Here is a 6,132-nt window from a genome sequence, read left to right on the forward strand (position 1 = left end):
TGAAAGACACGCTATCGCATGCAACATTCGTGAAGCTATCGGTAACCCTGTGGGCAATTTGGTGGGCGAGGAGGAAAGCAATACATGATGAAATTTTCCAGAGTCCTTCAGCTACTCACTTGTTTATATGCAGTTTTATTAGAGAACTTGATATCCTTTCAGTTAAAAAGGTCATTCAGCAGGAAGTCAATGGGGCGGGTGCACAGCGACCCAAAGCACCCCCACCAGGCTTCATGAAAATTCATGTTGATGCTAGCATTGCAAGAAACCAGAGCAGAGGAGCTGCCTCGGCCGTGTGCAAAGATGCTAATGGGAATTATGTTGGAAGCTCCTCGCTGGTCATTGAGGGATTAAGCAATGCTACAACTATGGAAGCAATTGCTTGCAGGGAGGCTCTCTCCTTGGCAGATGATCTGATGCTACAGAACTTTGTTGTAGCGTCCGACTCGAAGCAGATTGTGGGTGAGATCAATAATGGCGCCAATGGTGTACACGGAGCCATTTTATCAGAGATAAAGAATAGGGCTCTTTTGTTTAACTGCACTTTTACTTTTGAAGGCCGAGCGGTTAATCGCGACGCCGATAGGTTAGCCAAGTTTTCAAACTTTTTAGATCAGGGAAGACATGTTTGGTTGTTGCAACCCCATGATCCGATTGTAATGCACTTCATGTGGAGTTTGATCAATAAAACTTGGTGATACCCCTAAAAAAAAAGTTCTTTATATATAGTACCACCTCGCGTCTTTACCTGCAATAACACCAGTTTATATACATCTGTGAATTCAAATCAATAAACAGCCTTGAGGATTAAAAAGGAGAAGAGGGTAAACAATGGGACCGTTCTTCTCTGGAAAGAACCAAGAGACTTGGAAAGGAAGCGGTCAGCTGCGTGCTTTAATGGAAGAATTAAGAAGGCCCTGAAAAGAAAGGAAATCGATTAACCGGACCCGAAATTCTGGCATGCAAGTATTGTTTATGTATTTCCTTCCTGCTGCCCCCACACCCTAATCTCGCATGCATAGTAACGGGATGCCTACCTTGCACACTTCTAAGTGGACACACCACATGTCCTCCAAATTTGGCAGAAGTTTTCTTCATATTTGAATAATCAAACTTTTTCTATATCTTCAGGTCATTGGAGTCGTAGATTTCAGATCATCTAGACATCACACAAGTTGCTAAAAGAAAGAAAATGTATTATTTTCCTCCATTTTTGAATCTAAATATTTGTATTTTTTTTATATTTTAGTGAAGCAACTTTATATTCATAATAATGTGACTAGAGATGACAGTAATCGTATTTGTCATGTTTGTTGGAGTTGGATATAAAAAATGGCACATAATGCCACACGGTGTAGATTTTTTTTTACCCGTTGCAACGCACGAGCATTTGGACTAGTAAATCCAATATTTCTTTTCTGACCAACAGGGTCTCCTCCGTCTTCATTCCATTGAAACGAAACCAAAAAGTAAACCAGTATAAATCTCTATCTGTACCTACTAATAAAGCACGGAACGCTTCTGGTCGTACGTCGTCGGCATTTTTACAGAAAACCCCCTGCTGTTTTGGGTATTCAACCCGCAGTACTATTATAAGTCAACCCGAAGCGGTACTGACAAGAGAGAAAAAGAAATATGCCGTTGTGTGTCGCCGGCCCACCCCACGCCGATACGCGCCGCCGGTGCATTAGTTGGACGAGGTGCCTGGCCTCCTTGCGAGCTGCGAGCCAAAAAGAAGTAGTGAGGTTCACTCAAAAGAAAAGCAGTGAGGATGAGCGGCGCAGGATCGGTCGGACCTGGGGGCATGCATCATGCATGGCGCAGGTGGCGGAGGAAGGCTGTGGGCGTCTGAATCGAGTCGGAGGCGAGGCTGTTGGCCGGATCCGGAGCACGGTCCGGCTACTGGGCGGGCGGCCAGATCGGGCGACGGCAGAAGTGCTCCAGGGGGCCCATCCATGGCTGTCCTCACCGACGCGGGGGGCGGGGGGGTGGTCCCTGGAGGGCACCAGCGGGCCACGCGGTCGGATCTAGCAGCCGACGGATCGAGACGGAGAGGCGGCGACCTCCGTTGCCGGGCTCCCTGAAGAAAACGTGTGAGAGAGATTAGAGAGAGAAGGGGAAGAGAGGGAGGGGCGGGCATCGGCTTGGCCTGCTTGCGCGCGGTTGGAGGAGGCAGGGCCCTTACCTCGATCTGGCGCCACGGTCCCTAGGGCGTGCGGAGGACAGGAGAAGGGAAGAGAGATGGGGGGTGTGGCACGGACGGAACTGGGGGCGGGGCGGAGAAGAGGAGAGAGCAGCGCTGATGGGGGCGTGGATTGATGACGAGCACGAGCAGTGCTGTGTGGATAAGGGAGCTCTCCGGTGGGGATTTTTGTCTATTTTTTATTGATTGCACACCGATCAGAAGCTGCTGGATTGATTTATATTTCCAGTCGATGATTGTGGACCATATTTTTTTTACCCCATGCCCTTTTGTTGTAGTATTTTTTTTGGGTGATGCCACATAAGTTATATTATTGCTGTATTTAAATGTTGATATTAGTATATGTAGCAACAGACTGTCGGGATGGTAGCTCTAGCCTCTGCCAACGTTCTAAAAATGTAGCATCCGTTATACTGATATTAAATGTTTTTGGATGCTTCTTTTTCTTGAGCACATACTCCCGTCCATGGTCTCCTTGATCTCAGGATCTGCTTATTCTTAATTATCAATTTGATTTGTAGGATTTACATCAGATTGGCGCGATTTGATGAATTTGAATTGTTTTATGTTGGCCATATAATTTTTGTGTGCTACCAATTGCAAAGAAAATGTTCTATATGAGCATTGATTTATAATTACATGCCGTTGTTTGTTGTTACTGATGAGTTTAATGTTCGTGCCAAGCCGTTCGGCGTGCGCCGGATAGAGAGGGGGCCGAGGGAGCAAGCGTCCGGTGGATGGAGAACATGAGGGGACGAATGGCGCGATGTATGTGTCCTTGTGGATAAGGGGCACGCAGCACAATGTGTAGTGGGCGGTGGGTAGTAGACAGTAGTGGGTGCTAGATGTTGTGCTGCACAGACCCGAAGTTGCTAGACGTGCGCCGATTACAACTTGCTGTTATTTGTTGATACAAATACATTATCTGATATAATAATTACTTCAATAAAAAATAAGATTCCTTTTAGAGATTATAATATGTACTACATACAGAGCAGGGAAGATATTTGGGGCTCACCGGTACATGTTGACCATCAAGATATTTCTCAACTCTGGATGTCACCTATGTCTTGGTGAGATAGGGAGGAGAGAGGGAGTGATGATAGCGAGAGTATGACAACGGACGGCGCATCTTGATCGTGTCCTGTTTCACCCTGCACGACAGCTGGGAGGGAAGCACTCCCCTCCGTTGTACCATCTATTGATCCCGCGGCCTGCATATCCCAATCATGGTCCCCAATGAGGCTAGGTGATAATGTCTTGGTAAATGGTCATGTTGACGTGAAGGGTGTGCTCCTACTATCGTCGGCAATGTGTCAACAAAAGAGCGCCAAGCATTGTAAACTCTTTATTTTCTAGCCATCATTTTTTTCAAGTGGGAAAGTATAAATATGAATAAATGTTAATAGGGATTGAGAGATATAGGAATTAATATATGATCTATTTGAATCTGCTACACGTATACAAATGATACACAATTATTTTCGCATCAAAGGAGTAGTCTTTTGATCTACTGAACCAATAAATGTTTAGATTTTTGTTACTATTTTTACACATGATTTTTGAATATTAACAATTTATTACACATATTCCAATTTCTTTAGGGCGATTTGAAGGGGTAGGTTTTATTAGCAGAGAAGAAGATTACGAGCTTTTGGGGTACAATGGGGTCTTCATAAATGGGACCCTTATAAGTCCTACAACCAATTTAATTGGAAATTCACATTATTCACCATGGTAGGTAAACTATTGAATACCACACGAACTCTCATATTTATTTTATACCCGTTGCAACGCACGAGCTTTTTTGCTAGTATAAGTTAAAGAAGGGGTAAACGGCTCAAATCATGTTCAGTTGTTTTCCAGTGAGCCAAGCTGCACCGACACTTCTTGTTCGCCATAGCACACTGAAGCCCAGCCAAGTCAGGAGGTCAGCAGGCTTTAGGTCTTTCGGGAGAGGGGATGGGCGAGATTGGGCTTTATGCTGAGTTTGTTTGTGATTCTACTCGTGTCCAAACAACGCCCGATTAATTGAGAAGCGCTTTTGGGAAGGGTTTCTGTCAAGCCAACATGAACCACGAGGTATTCGCTTGGGCTACAGCCGGTGAGAAGTGGATGTCGCTGGTTGAGCTGTGAGAACGCACTGGGTGGACAGATATTTCACATTGCTCCATGACAGCAGTCTGCTTGCTATCATCTTGGTATCCTCCAATCCCTCACATAACCAAACATTATAGACATGCTAGTACTACTGAATAACAGCATGGCCGAGAATAAGTAACCAAGCACAAAGATTGGTTGCTAGCTATATTAGCTAGCTCATTGACACACACTCTCAGCTGGGAAGTGTAATCAGTGGAAGGTATATACTGTATATATAGAAGCTTTGGTTCCTGCATCAAGGAATGATACACACATATAAGCATGAGTACATGGGAACTCTGGTGCATATTTGCATGATAATTAAAGTCTAACGTGCGTGAGAACATCACACGATTGTTCCCCACAAAAGCCAACATGGCCATTTTGGAGAAATTAGTCATCACAATTTTGCAGCATGCGTGTCACCCTCTCTTATTTCCCATTTGCTTTTTCTAGTACTTCATGTTGCTTTCAATTGCAAGAGAGGAAATACGCCGGATAAGCATGGGTAATGTACAATGCATATGACGAAACAAAATAAATAACCCCATTCTCATTGTCCTAAACAATTGAAATATCTCACGTGAATATTGTATGATACATGTACAAGTTATACATATCAAGAGAAGTGTAACAATATTTTGAATGTGGCACTGGACTGCTGCAGTATGCTCAAGTGCCAAATATCCCATCTGCCCATCATTTACCTGGGTCTACCACTAAATTCTAAGAAGGCCCGTAAAGTGGATTTTCAAAGGTTGTTGGATATAATCAAAACAAGGTTAGCGACATGGCGCGCTTCCGTGCCGACACAAAGTGGTCGCCTTATCCTTGTGCAATCGGTTCTCACCTCTATGGCAATTTTTCATATGCTCTCCCTTGACCCTCTACCTTGGGTGCTAAAAGAAGTTGACAAAATTAGACAAGCTTTTCTTTGGAGGAGATCAGAAGTTGTTGGGGGACTTTGGCTAGTTAAATGGAAGGTCGTTTGTCGCCCTAAAGATGAGGGAGGTCCCGGACTCTTGTCTTGACGCCATGTGTTCTACGATGAAGTTGAGAAGGGCATGACTTGCTCAAACTAATCTTGATGTCCCTTGGCGTCACCTAGGTGTGCTGCTTGGGGCTGAGGATCGTCCAATCTTCAACTCATTTGCCAAAGAGGAACCTGGAAATGGTGAGTCCATTCTTTTTTCGTTTGATGGTTGGCTCAACGACACTCCTCTGGATGCCATTGCCCCGGACATAGCCAATTCGGTACCAAACAATATTAAATCCGTCGGAACGGTTGCTTGTGCTAGGTCTAGTGGCTGCTGGATAAGGGACATTAAGGGGCCAATAAATATGGGAGCACCTACATGACAGGTGCCTAAAAATATTTCACGTTTCAGTCAAATTGTCCTCTGTCCATTGGATTTGCATCCAAAGGCTGAAAACCAAGATCGTTGTGATTCTTTTCCTTCCCGTCAGTTTTATGTATGGCGCAGCAGCCTATACAAGTAGTATTATACGTTATCCAATGAACTTGCTAAAATTTCTCCTTTATGCGTACAGACACACTATGCTTGTAAATCACTGTATAAACATCATGATGTACACAAATTTTCTTAACAAGTATATTTTCTTGCACACACATACACTGTACTTATGCAAAATAATGGGAGGTACCTCCATTGTCAAGCTGCAGCGGGCTTTTCTATGGGGAGGCACAGATAAGATTTCTGAGGGAAAATGTAAGATAAAATGGTAGAAGGTTTGTACGCCCAAAGACATGGACGGCCTAGGCATCC

The 6,132-nt window shown here is 44.3% G+C and overlaps 1 long non-coding RNA gene across 1 annotated transcript; it reads right to left on the reverse strand.

The window, feature by feature from the left end:
* Positions 1-716: 716 nt before the first annotated feature.
* LOC125553518 (uncharacterized) lies at positions 717-2,371 on the reverse strand. The gene is made up of 3 exons (XR_015603396.1): positions 2,186-2,371; positions 1,797-2,080; positions 717-1,720 (listed from the first exon to the last, which is right to left on the reverse strand). It is a non-coding gene; the product is annotated as an uncharacterized LOC125553518 (long non-coding RNA).
* Positions 2,372-6,132: the final 3,761 nt, after the last annotated feature.

This window comes from Triticum urartu, chromosome 5A (assembly GCF_056163025.1).
Source record: "Triticum urartu cultivar PI428250 chromosome 5A, HENAU_Tu73, whole genome shotgun sequence".
NCBI lineage: Eukaryota > Viridiplantae > Streptophyta > Magnoliopsida > Poales > Poaceae > Triticum > Triticum urartu.